Consider the following 20,862-nt stretch of genomic DNA (forward strand, 5'->3'; position numbering starts at 1 on the left):
TGGATACACAGATGCAGATTGGGCTGGTAGTATGTCTGATAGACGATCTACCAGCGGATACATGTTCTCTCTTGGTAGTGCAGCAGTTGCTTGGAGCAGCAAAAAGCAATCTACAGTTGCTTTGTCGAGTACAGAGGCTGAGTATAGAGGTGCTGCTGTTGCAGCATGTGAGGTAGTATGGCTGCAAAAGTTACTGGCTGATTTGGATGTGCAGGTGGAAGGTCCAGTTGTCATTTATTGTGACAACATGAGCAGTATACAGTTGGCTAGGAACCCTGTGTTCCATGCCAGGACAAAACATATTGAGGTACACTACCACTTTGTGAGAGAGAAGGTACTAGCAGGTGAGATTGACTTGGTGTATATCAGCACACAGGATCAGATAGCTGATATCTTCACGAAGGCATTGGGTACAGAGAAGCTTCAAAAGTTTCGAAGCTTACTTGGAGTTGCAGAGATACAGTTGAGCTTGAGGGGGAGTGTTGAGATGGCAAGCTCAACACATGTGGACATGGATGATGGACCGCCTGGTTAGATGGGTCCACACGTCTACACTTAGCAGGTCGGTGGTCATTATGACTCTCACATGGCCACTGACTCATTACTTATTATATTCAGGTCGTTACACCTATTTACAGTTGGCATAGTTATAGTGCCAGTCGACTAGTGTAGTCGGTTAGTCATTGTTTGACTTAGTAGGCCACTTTCCTTTTATGTTGTATCTTATCTATACTTTGTGTACATTGTAAAGAGTGTGGAAAAAGAAGAAGAAATCAGCAAGAAAACGTTTTGGCCTCCATCTCTCTTCTTGTCTCTTGAGTGAGCTTCTCCTTGTGCATTCTGTGTGTGTTCGGCGCAGCATCTTGAGCAACCCCCTCCACCACGCGATTCTTGACACCAATCAACAGCAAATGCAGGCATTTAAAGCATGGCATGAGAGAGCCAGGAAAGTTATGTACTGGCTGTCTATCAGCATTTCAGACTCTATGATTGTGCATATTCAAGATGCAAGTACGCCAAAGGAGGCATGGGATACTTTGTCAAAAATGTATAGCACAAATACGCAAGCCAGGAAAATGCAGCTCAAGCAAGAGTTGCATAATGTGCAGAGAGAAAATATGAGCATCAATGACTACCACATGAAGGTGAAGAAGATTGCAGATGCACTTGCTTCCATTCGGTCGCCAGTGGAAGATGATGATTTAGTTTCTATGACCTTGAATGGTCTAGGAAAGGATTATGCACAGTTTCGGACATCCATTTCAGTTCGTGAAAGATTTCATGACTTTGAGGAGTTGATTGCTCTTCTAATTTCTGAGGAGCAGAGAAATGGTGGTGCATCTTCTTCAGGAGGAACTTCAAAAGAAGCTGTCTTCTACTCAAATGCTGGAAGAGGTAGAGGAGGCCGATTTGGAGGCCGTGGTAGAAATCAGAATATGCAGCAAACTCAAGAAAACTAGTCCTATGGAGGAGGACGTGGTAACTCTAGAGGCAGGGGGAGCCAAAGAGGTCGCGGTGGATGGCAAAGAGGCCAAAATGCAAACAGTAATGTTGAATGCTACTACTATGGTAAAATGGGTCATATGGCTAAAGACTGCTATAAAAAGCAGAATGACATCATGAATGTAAAACTGCAACAAGGGAATTATGCATCTTCTAGTAGACAGGGTGATGACAGAAATGAGCATTTGTTTATGGTGCAGCACATGAATAATTCTATGACAAGTGCAGAAGAAAGCAATTATGTATGGTATGTTGACTCAGGTGCATCAAACCACATGACAGGTCATGCAGAATGGATGGAGGATGCAAGGAAAATGGAAAAACCAGGATTTGTGGAGACTGGTGATGATACTACACATCCTATTGTGCAGATTGGAAAAATTCCCTTGTCTATGCAGGATGGGAAAAAGAAATACCTGTCGGATGTATTTCATGTTCCGAATATCACCAAGAATCTGGTTTCTGTTGGTCAAATGGTTGAGCAGGGCTTGCAGGTCAGATTTAATCCTCATGGATGCTTTGTTGAGGATATGAAAAATAAAGGTCGCTTGATAGCAAAAGGAAAGAAGAATGGCAGAATGTTTACGTTGGATGCAGACATGTCTGAATTGAGTGCAGCAATGTTTGCGCATGGGACTGGTGTAGTTACAGATATTGATATCTGGCATAAACGCATTGGTCATGTTAATGTACAACGACTTAAATCAATGCAGGCCCAAAATATTGTTGCAGGATTGCCCAAATTCAAGGTTGCAGAAATGCATAAGGTATGTGAAGCCTGTCAGTTTGGAAAACAGGCAAGGAAACCATTTCCTAGACATGTTCAAGAGAGTGAGAAGCCATTGGAATTAATCCACTCTGATGTGTGGACTACTAAAGCTGCATCTCTTGGAGGCTGTCATTATTTTGTCACTTTTATTGATGACTATAGCAGAAAAGTTTGGGTGTATTTTATGAAAAAGAAAAGTGAAGTTTTCGGGCACTTCAAAACTCTTAAAGCTATGGTTGAAAAAGAAACATGCATGCAGATAAAATGCCTAAGGTCAGATGGAGGGGGAGAGTACCTCTCAAATGAGTTTGCAAGGTTCCTGCAGGAGCATGGCATAAAGCAGCAATATTCATGCAGTCATACCTCACAACAAAATGGAATTGCAGAAAGGAAAAACATGCATATTGGAGAGGTATCTCGTGCCATGCTCAATGAAAAAGACTTGCCAGATTTTTATTGGGCTGAAGCAGTTGCTACAGCAGTCTACATAATGAACAGGATTCCCACTGCAGCAATACATGGAATGACTCCAGAGGAGAGGTATACTGGTAGGAAACCAGATATTTCTCATTCAAAAATTTTTGGTTGCATTGCCTATGTACATGTGCCAGATGAGTTGAGATCCAAGTTGGATCCAAAAGCTGAGAAGTGCATCTTTATTGGTTACTCTCTGCAGCAAAAAGGGTATAGATGCTATAACCCTTCTACTCATAAGTTTACAGTGAGCAGAGATGTTGTTTTTTATGAGATGAGTAGCTGGTATAAAGCAGCAAATGTGATTGATGATGTAGATGCACAAAATGGTAATGCTGCACAGAATTCACAGCAGCAGTCACAAAATATTAGTGGACCTGGAGCATTCTCTAGCAGTGGTTCACATTCTTCACCATGGACAGGCAGATTGAGATCAGGAGAATCTTCTCAAAGCAATGCAGATAGTGGTATGCAGGTATCACGAAAAGGAAAAGAGAAGGTTGATCAGCCCATGTTTGATGTGAATGCAGGTCACTCTTATGTGGATGGTGAATCCAGTGGCTCAGAACAGAGCATTGATGATGAGTTGGGTATTCCCTCTATTGTTACACCTGGAGTAAGGAAGACCAGGGATGTTTTGAGAGCACCTGGGAGTGAACTTATTTTGCGCAGGTCTACGAGAGCTAGGTATCCTGTGGATAGGCTAAAATATGATGGATTTACAGCCATTCACTATGCATATATGGTCAAAGTGATACACGAACCAGAACCCACTTCTTTTGAGCAAGCCATGGGAAAAGAAAAAATGGGAGAAAGCCATGGATGAAGAAATGGATGCCTTGGAAGCAAATGCTACATGGGAATTTGTACATTTGCCTAAAGGTAAGAATGAAATTAGCTGTAAGTGGGTTTATAAGGTGAAGCACAATGCAGATGGTTCTGTGAACAGATACAAGGCAAGATTAGTAGTCAAGGGGTATGCACAAACATATGGCATTGACTATGAAGAAACATTCAGTCCGGTTGCAAGGATGGCAACTGTAAGAGCAGTTATTGCTATGGCTGCATCCAAGGGATGGTCTTTACATCAGATGGATGCAAAGAATGCCTTCTTGCATGGTGATTTGCAAGAAGAGGTCTATATGGAGCAGCCACGAGGTTATGTGCATGCTGTTCATCCTGCGTTTGTTTGCAGGTTGAAGAAAGCCTTGTATGGCTTGAAGCAAGCACCTAGAGCATGGTCTGACAAGATAGGACAGTATCTTGTCACTATTGGCTTTCAGATTTTCAAGGCAGATTTCTCACTTTATGTGAGAAAAACAGAGAAAGGTATTATGCTACTTGTCATTTATGTTGATGATTTGATTATGACAGGTGACAGTGATGAAGATATCATTCATGTAAAAATGCTATTGAAGCAGAAGTTTGAGATGAAGGATTTGGGAGAGCTGCGTTATTTCTTGGGCATTGAGGTGATTAGATCACCAAGTGGGATACAGCTCTTGCAAAGGCAGTATGGATTGGACATGCTGTCCAAATATGGGATGACAGGCTGTAAGACTATTTCAGTTCCTTTGGAGCAGAATGTGAAGCTGAGCATAGATGCAGGTGAGCTTCTGGAAGACCCTACTATGTACAGACGCATAGTAGGAAGTTTGATTTATATGACTATTACCAGGCCAGATTTGAGCTATGCTGTTGGATTGGTAAGTCAGTTTATGCAGGCTCCAAGGAAACCGCATTTGGATGTGGCTAGACGCATACTCAGGTATGTGAAGTCCACATTGCAGTATGGACTATTTTATGAGACTGGGGTTCAGATACAGTTGCATGGATACACTGATGCTGATTGGGCTGGTAGCATTTCTGATAGACGATCTACTAGTGGATATGTGTTCTCTTTTGGGAGTGCTGCAGTCACTTGGAGCAGCAAGAAATAGCCTACAATTGCCTTATCCAGCACAGAGGCTGAGTACAGGGGCGCAGCAATGGCTGTATGTGAGGTAGTTTGGTTGCATAAGCTACTTTATGATATGCATCAACCTATAGATGGGCCAGTTGTCATTTATTGTGACAACATGAGTAGTATACACTTGGCAAATAACCCAGTCTATCATGCTAGAACAAAGCACATTGAGGTGCATTATCACTATGTGTGAGAGAGGGTTTTACTAGGTCTTATTGATCTAGTTTATATCAGCACAGAGGATCAGGTAGCTGACATATTCACGAAGGCATTGGGCGCAGAGAAGCTGCGCAAGTTCAGAGACCTGCTTGGTGTGCAGGAATTGGGATTGAGCTCGAGGGGGAGTGTTGAGATATCGAGCTCCACTCATGATACGCCAGGGTGACCGTTGTGTATTTATGTCACCGACCTATCAGTTGCAGACGCGATTGGTACACCGCCCATGAATAATAGCTACATGATAGCTATCCTTATCTACTCTAGTTTGTGGCTCAGTTAGTATGCCACCTTAGTTAGTTGAGTTTGGTTTGAGACCCATATATAGGGTTCTTCTATTTCTTTGTAAGTGAATTCTTTTGGCTTACACAACTAAGAAGAGGAAAACTGTTTTCAGCCTCCACCCTTGTGTGTATTCGCCCATTGTGCAAGCAAGAAAGCTACAAGTGAGACTCCTTCCTTTTCTCCCACAATCTTGACAGGCCGATAGTCTGGCGGTGGTCAGAGATCAGAGGTGGAATGTTACAGGTGTGGAGAAAAGGGACATATCTCCCCAAATTGTCCAAACCCTAGATGATCTGTGGATTACAAGCCCTTATGCAGCCGATGCAAAGGTGAAGGCCACACTGCAAAAGGATTGTCCAAGCCCAGCCCCTGTAAAGGTCAATGGCTTTGATAGGCAACAGAAGGTACAAGAGCTTGCCTCTAATTTGGTAGAGTTGGAAGTTGCCGCTGTTACGCGCACCAAGAAGAAGGAACCAGTTGTTCAGAACGAAAATAATTCTCCTGCCAAGATTGTGAAGTTCAACCTAGCCATAGAGGGACAGAGCAATACAGAATAGAACAATGCAGTACAGAGCACTGTAGTGCCACATAGAGCTACAGAGGCAGTCCCAGAAACAGGACCAGAGATCGAGGAGATAGATGATACATAAGCACTTCCAGAAATAGAGGAAGTGTCGATGCTGCAATTATTAGAAGAAAAAGGAAAAATGAAAATGGGTGTAGCTCCATTCCCTAGTAGGTTAGAGAAGCCTGTGGATCCCATCAAAGATTATGACTTGGTCAAAGATCTAGACACTTTTAAACCAAACTTAACATTCCGACAGTTGCTAATGCTGTCTCCCAGCTGTCGAAAGAAATTCAAAAGCATCTTGACAAGAAGACGCGGACTAAGGATCGCTCCTTCAACAGCGACCAAGACCAATAAGGCCCCAGAGCCTGTAAAGGAAGTAAATGTGGCTAATATCTTCCTAGATCCTAGAACCCCAAAGATCAGTGTATGGATAGAAGGATGGTTTATTTCAGATGCATTGATTGATGGAGGCTCATCAGTAAACATAATGACGGATGTGACAATGAAGGACTTAGGGTTGCAAGGAATTCAACCTACATAGTGGCTTATCAGATTAGCAAACCAAAGAAAATTCAAACCATTGGGCATCCTCCCATATGTAAAAACAACCCTTGCAGGAAGAGACTATTGGCTGACATACCTAGTGGTCAAACCAAATGCTTATGGGACCTCATACCCTCTGCTGTTGGGAAGACCTTGGCTTTTTGAAGTAAGAGCTAGGATAGACTGGTTCAAAGGAACCCTAACCCTAGGCAGAGGACCTAACAAAGCGGTGTTGAAGTTGTATGGATAGCAAAAAAGGCAATGGATCCACATCCATCGAAGTCATAACTGACTCCTCTAACGAGGTAACAGATGGTACATCAAGAGATGAAGAGGCTGTTAAGTAAATCTTTCCTAAGAAAACATAGGCACAGTCCCTAACAGTGGGCACTATAAGCCAACTGCCAAGGGAAGTAGAATCCTTGTCCATGGGTGAATACCTCCTACCTCAACTAAAATTAACTTCTAAAATCACCTCTGACAGTGAAATAGAAGCATGGATATACTATTCTCCCTGTTACATGACAGTCGCAGAGACAGAGCAAAGGCAGAACAGTTACAGAGCAAAGACAGTACAGAGGTAGAACAGAGACAGAGCGGATACAAAGCAGATATAGAACATATACAGAACAAAGACAAAGTGGATACAGAGACAGTCACAGAGATAGTAACAGAACAGAGCCAGAGCCAGAGCCAGAAGCAGAGTCAGAGGAAATGGTAGAAGCAAAAGAAGATGCAGAGGCAGACGATCTGTTCTTCTCTTACAGAGCCTCTACTGAAGTAGAGACAGAGCCTCTAGAGGAAGAGGATGAAAATGATGAGGAAGAAAATGAAGCACGTTATAAAAGTGCAGATGAAGAATTTTCTCCGATAGTAGATGATCTTGTTGATGTCCCTATAGAGGCCTCAGAGGTCGAAGATCTCACGGTGCTGGATGGAATGACCATGGTTCCATTTGGGTTTATCAATGGACCACAAAGTATGCAGAATCTATATAAGCAATGGATTAAAAGCATAAAAGTTAAGTTCAGTAGTGGCTCCTGTCGCCCTAACTGCTCAGTCCAGAGAAAAGATGATGATGATACTCCTTGTCAACAGAAGCCAAAGCCCTCGAGCCCCAACCTCTAGCAGGTCCGTGCTATGTGACATTCCTAGATGCATCCTCTGAAGATAAATACCTAAGTCCAGAAGAAATTACTACTCATACATAAGCAAACAAAGCTCTGATACCCTTCCAACAACCTCAATAAATGAATGAGTCATCTGTTCAAAAGGAGGACACTGGTTCTAGTGGAACATCAGACGAGGATACTACTCTCTTGAAAGAGTCTGACCTCTACCTAGAAGCAATCCGTGGGACATTTATCCGCGAAGTGGAAGGTGAAAGGCAAGTAACATTCTTGGATACTAATGGTATCAAACGTCACCTAAAAGTGGGCCTTAATCTTCCAGAAGAAGAACTAGTAGTCTTGCGAGACCTACTCAAAGAGAACTTAGATGTGTTTGCTGGGTCGTACAAAGACCTAAAGGGGATTGATCCCACAGTATGCCAGCATCACATTGACCTAGAGCCCGATGCCAAAACTATAAGGCAAAGACAAAGGCGAATGAATCCTAATTACTCTACTCTGGTGAAGGCTGAATTATTGAAACTTCTTAAAGTAGAGTTCATTTATCCTGTGGCAAACAATGAATGGGTTTTGCCCATTGTGGTAGTATCCAAGAAGAATGGGAAACTTCAAATATGTGTGGACTTCTGAAAGCTCAATTCGAAGACGAAGAATGATCATTTCCCTATCTCTTTTATAGATTAATTGTTGGACATAGTGGCAAGCCATGAGCTTTATTCCCTCTTGGATGGATTTAGCGGATATAACCAAGTCCAAATTGCAAAAGAGGACCAATCCAAAACAACCTTTACCACCGAATGGGGGACCTATACCTATAGAGTGATACCATTTGGGCTTTGTAATGCTCTTGCCACCTTCCAACGAGTAATGATGGCTGCCTTCCAAAATCATCTGCATGATTTCATTGAGATGTATCTGGATGACTTTTGTGTGTATAGCTTAATCCCGGAGCATTGGGGACACCTAGAGAAATATTTTGACAGATGCCGAGAGTATGGGATTTCTCTCAACCTTGACAAATGTGTCTTTGGCATCTCCTCGGGAGTTCTTCTGGGCCATATTGTCTCTGCACAAGGGATTGCAACACACCCTGCAAAGATTGAGAAGATTGCCGCCTTAACAACACCAACAAGCCTCAAGCAATTGAGAGGATTTCTTGGCCATGTGGGCTATTACAGAAGATTTATTGCACATTTTGCAACCAAGGCAGCCCTTCTGCACAAGCTCCTAAGGAAAGAAGCTGATTTCCTTTGGACTGATGACTGTGAAGAGGCCTTTAATACCCTAAAACATTGCCTTATCCAAGCACCTATTTTACAACCTCCTGATTGGACGAAGGAGTTCCGTGTGCACACAGATGCATCAGTTGAAGGGCTAGGTGTTGTTCTATGTCAAAAGGGCTCCTCTAAATTAGATCAAACCATTTATTATGCAAGCCGAAAGGTCACTGACAGGGAACGGAACTACACAGTGACAGAGCTTGAATGCTTAGCAATGGTGGTTGCAATGGAGAAGTTCTGACACTATCTACTGTCAACGCATTTCAAGTTCTACGTGGATCATGAAGGCCTATTCTTCGTGATAAACAAAGCCGATGTTAAAGGACGACTGATGAGATTACTAAGCCTAGCCATTCCCATGTCCTAGCTGATCATCTATCACGGATCCCTCAAACAGAAGCAGAGGAACAGGATGGTCCAGACCTTTCTGATGCTTCTTTATTTCTAGTTGAAACAGTTACTCCCTAGTATGCAGACATAGCCAACCTCTTGGCAACTCAGCAGTATCCTCCTGGCAACTCAAGCCGTGAGAAGAAGAAGCTTTTGTTAGAATCAGCCCCCTACACTTTGCTAAGCGGTGCACTGTACAAGAGAGGCAAAGATGAAGTGCTGTGAAGATGTGTTGCAGGGGATGAAATCATCATAGTATTGAAAGCATACCATGAAGAACCATGTGATGGACACTTCATAGGAGAAGCAACAGCCAGGAAGGCTCTGTTAGCAGGATACTAGTGGCCGACCCTCCACAAGGATGCGTATGATTACTGCAAAAGATGTGATGCTTGTCAGCGAATGGGGAAACCCACCAAAACAAGTGCCATGCCACTACAACTCATTCTTCCCCTAAATCCATTTGAGAAGTAGGGGATTGATTTTTTGGGTCCCATTGATCCACCTACCAGACGGAAGCAGAACAGATACATCTTAGTGTGTACAGATTATGTCACAAAGTGGTGTGAAGCTAAAGCTCTGAAGCGGGATGATAGTAATAGCATTTCCCTGTTCATATACGAGAATATTATCACCCATTTTGGCAGTCCCCTCGAGCTGGTAAGTGACAGAGGTACTCATTTCCTTAACAAAATCATGGAGGAGTTGACAGAACTATATAAGATCCGCCATTGCAAGTCCACTCCTTATTACCCCAGAGCCAACTGCCAAGTTGAAGTCACCAATCGCATCCTTTGCTCGAATTTGACAAGAACGATTGCTGCACATCGTCGCGACAGGGACGATCGACTTACAGAGGCCCTCTAGGCATACAGAACCTCTCATAAGGCAGCTACAGGACAAACCCCTTTCCAGCTAGTGTATGGTATAGAAGCCATCTTTCCTGTTGAATTGGAATTACCATCTTTGCGAGTGGCAGTTAAAGAATGCTTGGGAGATAATGAGTCACTGCAACGTCGTCTCTTGCACTTGGAATACTTAGATGAGATATGGGGATGGCCCTACAATGCATCGAAACCACTCAAGTGCAACGCAAGGCCTATTATGACAGTTTCATCAAGCTCAAGGAGTTCAGAGAATGTGATTTTGCCCTGGCCTATGATTCGAGATTTGGCAAGTTTCCTGGCAAGCTTCAACAACGGTGGATGGGCCCGTACAAGGTACTTGCTATCAATCCTAACGGCTCTGTTCAGGTGCAAACCATTGATGCCTCTGATGATCCTTTCCTGATCAATGGTTATCGCCTGAGAAAGTACTTCCCTCCCTGGGGATCTTGACAATCACAGTTGATCTACCCTTTCCCTTTTGGGCGGTGCATTGTCCTTCTTGTTGTGCTTTTGATAGTCCTTCTGATTCTTCTCATAAGGCGGTCTCGTTCTGCTACCCCCTCGCGCAGAAACATCTCAACCCGACATTGTTCTCTTCTCGTCTGATCCAACAACGGTGGCGAGGTTGGTCCTGACACATGGTATTTCTACCATTCTCTTTCTTAATGAAAAAAAAAGGAGAAAAAGAAAAAGAGAAAAAAAAGAAAAAAGAAAAAAACAAACAAAACTGTTATGGGAGAAAAGGAAGAAATTCCCTGTCATAATAGGCCTTGTTCCAAGAAAAGGTGGAAAAACCCTTGGGCGGGAAGTTGAATGTGGAAAATGTGGTAACACCCCGCAGTTTAGGATAGCTGAATCATCACCAGCATAACCTTTTCAGCAAGTAATTTGAAGCCACCTCCCTTGGTGCGTTGTCTCTGTAATATCAGTCTCTCTGCCCTTCTTAATAGACGACTCTTCTTACAAATCATTGAAGTATGAGACTTGTAGGCTGCTTCCTTGGGTACGCCTCGTCTTCAAGATCCTTATGAAAACAGCCGACATGATCTTCATCACCAACCCCTTGAGTGATGCAAGCTTTCATCCTAACAGGATGGGAACGTGACTATGGGCTGCCCTCTCTACCTATCAACCGAGCATGAGACAGAGGGTGGGGTGAGTGACCAGTTTTTCACTTCAAATCAAATGAGAGGTGAGATGTGTGAACAGAGTGTTGCATGCACGGGATGGGCCTCTCAATGCACAAAGCACGATTTGTTCATGTGCACTGTACCATAAGGCTCCTTGGCCTTCCTTCTTGCACTGTATGCCGACACAGGGTGGGATGCACAGTTGCACCATCAAATGCGCACAAGACATACAACCTCTGCACAAGTGATGGTGAGGATTACATCAATGGGTTTCAGAAATGGGCTGTCCTCTGTATCTATCAACCGAGCATGGGCTGAGTGTGATTGGTGTTCTTCAATCAATTATCGAGAGGTAAGGATTGAGGCATGTTACAACAATTGGAGTCAGGTACGTTCCCGTTTTCCTATGCATCCACGGGATGGGTCTCTACCATCAGCACAGGACACGTCATTCTGTTTTGTACACTGCACTACCAGGCTCCCTGGCCTTCCTACTTGCACTTATGCTAGACGGGGTTGGACATACTGATGCACCATCAATTGTGCACCTCGCATACTCCCTCTACACCATTCCTTTGTCAATTTCTAAACTGGGTGTGAGCTCTGGGTTTTCATCATTATTTTCTTTGAGTGACGTTCGTCATGGGGCGAGTGACTGTTCTTTCATTCCATTTGAGTGAGCGTGAGTTGAGTGCAATATCCCTCGCCCATCGATGAATTTCTTGTGATTCCTTTAACCAGCTATCTCCCTGGGTGCTGCCACATGGTCCCTACCATAAAGGACGTTGGCCGAGTGCTGTGAAGATACCTTGTTACCTCCTACAGCCATCAATGATACCAGATGCAACCTCGATAGTCGACATTCCTCCTCAGTAATATGGGCCAAGTTTTTCTAACCCTACACCTTTCGTTTCTCAGTACCGGTCATGTCTTAAGTGTGGGGATGTTGTGGTTGGACTGATGTGTGGTACTCAATCCTTGATGTTTGGTTTACCCTTCCTACTAAGGTTTTAAGTATGGGGACGCGTCCCTGAGCGTCTATGTTGCATACCCCCATGCATATATCCTGTCTGATCATGCATCTATGCCGTGACTTCATTTTACCGTGATGGGATTTCTTCCCCACCCTTTCGTGCTATTTTACCCTGTCCGCGGGGTTGTTTCTTGATCGTTTTTCTTTAATCTTTGTTTTGTGATTTGTCCATACAAATGCACCCTACGTTCACCAAAAACTCAATCCAACCTTACAGCCCTGTTCGCCCCTTTGAACTGCCTATTTTTCCTTTTTACCAACCCCTATTCTGACAGGCGGTTCTCCAATTATTAATTTTTGAAGCAAATCTTGTAAAATGGACGGTTTTCCATGTGAACGTACCTTTATTGCTTCGGAACTCTAATTTGATGTGCCAGCCCTATTCTACCCATTCCCTATGACATTTTCCTTTTTATTTCGTGTCATTCCGATACACGGTTCATCCATTATTAATTTTTACGAGTTTTGGGACATTTTTGTGCTTATTTTTCACATTTTTCCATGTGAACCTACCCTATTTTTACTGGAATTCCAGTTTGATTTGACAGTCGTGTCTTATCAGCCTTTCCCCCACTTTTTCTTTTTTTCTCCCCCCTCTTTTGACTGTCAAAATTTAAGTTATTAATTTTTCCGAGTGTTTTCGGATGTTTTTTTTGCGTTTTTTCCACGTGAATCCCTCCTAATTCCTTTCCAACTAAGTTTTGATGCACCAGTCCTGTGAATCCCTTTCTTCTGGAAAATTTTCCTTTTTACTGTCCTCTATTCCGACGTACGGTTTTTCCCGTATTAAATTTCGAGTCCATTTTCAGGCCCATTTTTTGGGTTTTTCCATGTGAACGCATCTTATCTCGATCGAAACCGTGCTTTATTGTGATAGAGTTCTTGAAAACATTGTTATGCACACTTTTCCTTCTTTCTGCGCTTCGTTCCGATACGCAAATTCTTCGATATTAATGCCCGTAAGTATTTTTGGGTCTCCCGGCACATTTTTCCTTTTCACGGATTTTTGATCCGACGAGAGACATACATGCCTTATTAGGGATGGACAAGGTAAAAGTCCACACCAATGATGGCATTAGCTTGGATAATCCTTGTATTGTGGAGATAGTATTGTGATGATATTAGTTGAGTGTGTTTAGCAACGAGTCCAATTGTCTTCTTTTGCTAACATAGTAATTTTAAGGATGCATTGCAAATGATCAATTTGACTAAGCAAAGAATCAGACAAAGAGTCGGTGTTTAGCAAAGATGCACTCTTTAGTCTACAATGTAATCTAAGTCAAGATGACAGTTCTCCATGATTCAACGAGTGTAGTTGAACATTTCTAGGCTGATCAAGGTTGATTGATGTGCCTCTTGTATTCAAAAAAGAAAAAAAACTCTTACCTTGATAAATCATGATGATGCTTACACTTTGTTATCCTAAAATCTTTAATAGAGAAACCTCTTCATTGTAATACTTTTCAAAAGCTTTAGCTTGCATATGTCTTGATCCCTCAAGATGTCATCTTATGAAAGAACCATTTCTTGTGAATGATACTAAATTGATTTCCCCTTTGACAATGTACCCCTGATTAACTATATTTTTCATTGTCCAAGACCTTCAAGAGTCCCCACACACAAGACATGCATGGTAACATGAGATGACTGCTGACCTTGCAATAACCAATGCATTTAGTCAACACAAACATATTATTAGAGAAAGTAATTATACTAGAGACTCATTTACTTGAGCATTCCCAAAAACTTGGAAAGTCATACATGGTCTGTATAAGAATGGCTATGCCTTTCACTATAATTCCCTCATCCCACAATATCTTAAGCTTGTCAACAAATAGATAGGAATAGACATCTATATTTTTGACTTTGTAGTGTCCAAGCATGAGCAAGCCAAGGATCACATATCCTTTCTTGGTAGAATGCCATGGTTGAGTGTTATAGTTAACAAGGACTACTAGCCATACACGATAAGCATAATCGGAATGGACTCATGCATCAATAATAAAACCAAACCAAAGACTCCTTGTATCTTTTGCAAAGTCTAAGAATGTAGAATCAATGTGATGCCCTGTCTTCAAGATCATGTGCCCTTTCTTTGTAGAAAACCATGGTTGAATGCTGTAGTTAACAAGGACACTAGCCACACACTATAAGAGGTTGAGTGTAATCCAAATGGACTCATGGCAGCTATAGCAAGATTAAAAAAAGATTCCTTAACTTTCTTGCAAAGTGTGAAAACACGGAATCAATGTGATGCCATGCCTAATAATTTGTTGGTCTATGGTGGATACTATATGTGAATCTATTTTATGTATGCTAAGCTGTGAAGCTTGTCATGCTTGACCTTTGAAACATGTGATGTGCATGTGGTATGAGCAGAAAGTATATAAGAACATTTTGAGGGATCATTTGATCGTACTAGTCTTGTTGATACCTATACCCACCACACTTCAAACATATAGTCATAGAATCATATCCATTTCTAGCTTCTGTAACACTTGGCATGCATCATCATGATACTCTAGAATCATGTTTTTGGATGGAAATATGTGATATTTTCTAATTTTAAAGAATCTTAAATATTTTAAAGGAATTAGAACACTTTTCTATACAATAGAAAAATGAGTCTGCTATATATTTGAATAGCTCAACCTATGTTGCTCCATCCATAGCTTTCTTATTTACTCAAGAGTGTCAGAAGTGTCTTTAACGGGGATACCTCCCCTTTCAAAGTATAAAATGACCCTGACATCCATGGATAGTAATGCCTCAATCATTGATTCCATCCCAAGCTTCAATATGGAGGACAGAACAGACAAAGCACCTTCTAGATGGTGCATATGCTCATGTGCTCCTTCTATAGTATGCCTTTGAGCTCTTCTTATCGGGCACAAATCATCCACTACTTATGATGTACCGACATACCCTGTGAATATTTTCATTAAGGAAGATTTCAATTAAAGTTTGACTATATAGCACAATAAGTGTACACTTTGCTCACTACTAACTCATAGTCCATGCTTCCTTAATCAATGATTTGTGGTTAAAACTCGTTGTAGTGTCACATATGGTCTATGGAAAAATGATTTTTTTGACAAATTGCAAACTTACACTGAGTTCAAGAATATGGAACATACTGATTGAGATGTGCCTCTCACTCTCCAGCATCAGGATCATCATTATTGGTCATTTTGCTATAGTACGAACAATACAAATCAAATATGCTATGTTATGATGTTGCTCTCATTCTCTTAATTTATATTTCTATCTCTCTCCCCTTCTTCTCTTTTCTTTATCACTCTCTTATCCTTGTTGACTAGAACATTATCGTGTTGAACTCCATAAAAGCCATGATAACTTAATCTTTCATATCTTAAAGGGGATTGTATGGCTATCCTCCCTAAAAGGTTAGAATTTTTAATATGTTAGCTACCACTTGAATGAGAAATAGATTCACATTTAAATTTAGATCACATTTAAGTCTCAATATAAACCCATAGAGACTTGCAATGTACTCTAGTAGAGAAACAATGCAACCTAAGTGTGTGATGTCATCTTGAGAGACACATGGTGATAGGGAGACTAATGATGATATCCATCTAGACACTCAAGATCTTTATAAATCCAATGCGGACCTCTATGCATATCTGTGGTTATACTATTATAAATTGGGGTGTTGAATGCAAAAGAAGCCGAAGATCGAGCAGGTGGACGGTCAAATTGACTTTGAGAATCAAAAAGGGGCATGACCCTTGGGGGCCTTAGGACCCCAAAAATTTTATGAATTGGAGGGGGGGGTCTTTTTTTGAAGGAGGTGAGTAGCAAAAATGGATCCCATGGTGCCATTACAATCTATGGAGGAGGGGGAGTTATAGAGCCAAAACACAAGCATACCATCTGATTGCTCCAACCTACTCCACGAATTTTGCACTTTAAAATCAATTGTTTCTAATCAGAGATTGATGGCCTGAAGAGGAAGAACCAAAATTAGTCTTTCTCTCTCCTACTTCTCTCAACTCTTAAGGGCAATTCATGCACAAATGAATGGGAAGAGATCGAAATGACGATCGGTTGTCTGGCTTGAACTAGATTGACATGAGATTATATCGATGTTGAGGAGTGATGACCAGTGCGGTTTAAGGATCAATGCCAGGTCTGGTGGCTATATGAAAATTCAAATCTTGAAACTTGAAACCCAAAAAATGGCGATTAGCCTAATTTTAATGAAAATTTGAATATTTTTTGACATGTCATGATGCAAATCTTATTCATATGCAAAGAAAATTTATATGAGACTTCGTTGCAATGTTTTTGAGGGTTGTGTATCATAAAATTTGTGAATGTATGGTAGGGCTAGGGCATGAGGTTTGGCCTTAGCTTATCCCTATTCTTTATTTTATACTGCATATTTATCACTTTCCATATAAGAAAAACACATTTTAAAATACTCTTTACACCTACCACTGGAAGCAAAATTTTAACCAGTGGGGGGGGGAAGGGCTATGAAAAGTTAAGTATCATGTGAATTTTTATTTTATGCATATCTTGACATATAGGATTGGATTATTTTAAGTCGTTAAAGAAAGGGCAGTAGCACAAATTATTTTGTTATTGCCTTAGCAATGACACATTGCGTTCGAGTGAAGTCATAAAAAAATTGTTTGTGCACATCCATGGTGATTGATTTATGAGATTCTTGTTTGTGCACTCTATAGCACTCACTTTGCATCCATATTTCAATATGTGGTATCATGAGAATTATCTGGTGGATGGGTGGGAGGGGGGTCCAATGATTGACCCATGATGAGTGCTAGGTTCCCTTCTCTTTAGTGATGGACACCTTATTTGTCTCTAAGCTTGCAACTGTAACTTCCATCTCTCTAATGGTAGCTTTTTGATAATCTATTATAATAGTAGCTCTTTGCATTTGCATATAAATGTCATTGAGAGTAAACATTTCTGAAGCTAGATCTTCTAGTACCTTACTCAACTGATAGGTCAAGGAATCCACCATGTCCTAAAAAGAGGTAGAAATTCCTATGTAGACACACTGGAGATAGAAAATCCAAGTTGTTTCCATTGTATTTTTGATATTTGACATAAGTTGAAAAAACAAGGTGCCAATGGTCAACATCTGGAGGGATGAAGGGATTTGTGAATCTAGTGTACCTTCCCTTTGTACCACAAACAAATTTGGACATGCAAGGAATGGAGGAAGGGAGCTACTAAACACCTCAAGTATTGGAATCTATACCATAGGGGATGGAACAAGGACATGATCAAAAGGACCTTGTGTGTGATGCTTCTTTTGAAGGATCATGATAGGGGACACATTTGCTAAATCTAAATTGGGTTGCATTATTGGAGGAGAAGGAACATAAGGGGGAGAGTGTTGTGGAAGTGGAACATGATCAGGCACAGGAATGTTGCATGGGGGAGGTGCCAATTAAATGATATTTTGTAGAAAAACCCCATAGGACAACATGCAAGTTGTAGTGGAAGGTGCAAGATTGTATAATAAAGTTGAAGAAAGGAGTCCTAGCTCCTTCAATCCCAGGAATGGTACACCCATCTAATGTAGTCATAGGGACTATTTGCTATCCCCACCCTCAGGTGCAAACAATAATGCATTACGATGCAACCAATCCACAATTTTCTCACAACATTTCCTCAAATGATGGTTCAACAACAATAGCAATGGCCTCAAATAGTTCCCTCAATGGAAATTTGACAACAATAGTGGAATCCTACCAATTGGAACCATCAAAAACCAACAATCCCAATAGGAACTTTGAACTAGAGTCACGATAAAGAACCCTCTACATCAATCCAACTAGTTATGCGATGATTACAAAGATACCTAAAATTCCTTCTCCAAGTACTCCAGGAGTATAAAATTTGAAGAACTATTTGTCCAGCTCCATTGCAAGCATCAAGAAAGCATTGATGGATGTGATCTCATAGAACAACTACAAACATTAAAAGTGAATAATGCTAGCATATCCAATATCATGAGAGGCAAATGAGATGGGATAAGATCAAACACATGGTGTGAAAAGTGCCATCAAGCAGGACATTTAGCCACTAAATGTATCCAAAAACCGACTATCTCTTGCATCTTCTATTATTACTATCTAAGAAAGAACCACACAGAGGATGTCTACTCTCTGAATAGAAGGAAGAAAGATGAGGAAGCTGCTGAAATGTAGAGAGAGAAGAGACACACCATATACACTCCCAAAGACTATATCATATTGATCACAATCTATATATATATGTGTGTGTGTGTGTGTGTGTGTGTGTGTGTGTGTGACCTAGTCTAGATTGCCAAAGGTTTCTCACAAATTGTAGGAGTTGATTATCAAGAAACTTTCTCACTTGTTGTTTGTATTACTAGTATTCGAGTCTTGTTAGTTTTTTCTATTGAGTTTGATTTGGAGGTTCACCAAATGGATGTGAGAACTTAGCCCTTGAAAGGCATAGTTGCATACACTCAAGAACAACAAACTAGAAGCTTATGATAGAACATAGAAATGTGAGAGATCCAGCAACCAGTGTTAGCTTTGGTAGGCAGAAATCCAACAAGACTAGACACAGAGAGAGAGTGTGTGTGCTAGAAGAGAACCTCACACTAAGAGAGCTTCTGAAAAGTGAGAGTACTAGATAACACGAAGGCAGAGTAGAGTGCTATAGCTCTAGTGACTTCATTGCTTGCACGATTAGGAGTTACCCAAGGCTCCAAGAGCCAATCTGAAATCCCTGTAGTCGCGAAGCAGCTAGATAAATACAAGCCAGACAATGATCCCTAGAGCTTCATACATCAAATGAGCATGTTTGTGAAGCCAACAGCCTCACCTATCTCGCTCAGTGGTCACAAGCTTTTGGCCTATGCTTAGGCGATAAGGGAAGGACTTGCTACACTAGCCTAGATGCCCCAGAGCTCAATAACTTTAATAATCTCAATAATCTCTTCATTAAGATATTCTCAGAGGTTGGTTACTCAGACAACCTAATTGTACGACTCATGAAAGTGAAACAGAGAGATAAGGAAGACATCACGGATTATGTGACCCATATGAGGAGTCTCTTAAAGAGAATCCCGATGACTGAATGACCCACGAAGAGAGCGGTGTCCACAGTCTTCATCAATGGGATACAGAGTGAAGAACTCTACAAGGCCTTGGTAGGCAACTCAAGCTTGCAGTGAGACATGCTAACTAGGGTCTTTGAAGAGGCCATCAGAGTGGATGACCAGCTCAAGGAGAGAAGCTCCAGGAGCTCAAGCCGAGAAGAGAATAGCCCTAGAAACTCCAAGAGAGCTTCAACATCAATAGGCCCAAGTACTCAAGAAAAAGGAAAGGGTGCTGACCCAAGTCAGGAGCTAGCGGAGATGAAGATGGACCTAGCCAACCTAGAAGAGATGATGAGATGACCAACACGCCCTCACATTCAATGTGTATATTGTGGCGGAAACTAGCTACTAGCTGAGTGTTAGGACCCTAGGTCCCAACCTTGTGCAAATTGTGGTAGCTTTAGCCACAATGCCATGTAGTGGAGATTGGCAAGGAGACTTTTGTACTCGCAACCTTACAATCCCTTATCTAGCAAATAGGTTGTTAAACTTCTTCAGAAGGGGAGCCCCATTGGCTCTCCCGGCACCCACCAACGATGTTAAGCCAACCATTCCTAGGATGGTGATAAACCCCATAGGAATACCCAAACCACCTAGACCCTACGTAACCCATGCATTGAGGGACGCTCCTTAGGTGAACCCTTACATCTCATATGACGAAGAGGGTAATGTGATCCTTATGGATTACAAACCAATACGTTGATGGCATGTAGAGGTAGAGGTAGAGGCTTAGGAGGGCAGCAGTCACCCATGACATATCTCATCATTTTGCCTCGAGAGCGAGCAGGCCAGTTGTGACAAGGTAGGTCTTAGATGCATGGAGTGTGGAATCACTAATCTCTTTGCAGATTGCCCTAGATGAAAACCATCCTCTAGTTCAGCCATCACTCGCATTGGGTTTTTTTAATGTCAAGACCCTCGATGGGGAGGCCATGCCCATCCCGTTGCATGTCATGATCCACGTGTAGATGAAGTAGGTTGGCATATCATTGCCAGGGTCTAGCAACTTAGACGTAGTCTCAATCTAAAAAAAGAGTCGTAGTAGGCCAAGGAAAAAGAAACCAGACACAAAGGTCACTCTAAAAATGGAAAGTGCCACAATGCTACCTATTAGAAAAAAGATGACTAATGCAGAGCCAAAAATGTTGGCTCCAAAGACGGCTAAAAAGGGAAGGGTGAAGGTCAGGGAGTATCCCAACCCAAAGCACCAACTCAAAGCCATCGAAAAAGTGAAGGAGTGGGTGAGAGAGGCCCAAGAACACTTAAAAGATGTTGAGCCCATATTGAAAGATGAGATCAATGATCTCTCAAGCCATAAGCATGCCAAACTCACCACCATGACCAAAATCGAGACACATGATTGCACCACAAGTAATGCCACTTAGACACAACTCGAACACTATGTGCTAGAAAATCAATCAAGGCCATTGTCCTCAAAATGCAAGATTTGGAGAAAAGCACGCAGCTAGCACCTCCTCACCACACTAGTGACCACCCCTATGATGCCAAGCCTAGGAGACCTGCTTAGGCAACATCCGATGTTGTGGCAAGAG

Source organism: Lygodium microphyllum, chromosome 27 (assembly GCF_053477565.2).
Source record: "Lygodium microphyllum isolate KBCC chromosome 27, Lygodium_microphyllum_v1.1.10, whole genome shotgun sequence".
In the NCBI taxonomy this organism is placed as follows: domain Eukaryota; kingdom Viridiplantae; phylum Streptophyta; class Polypodiopsida; order Schizaeales; family Lygodiaceae; genus Lygodium; species Lygodium microphyllum.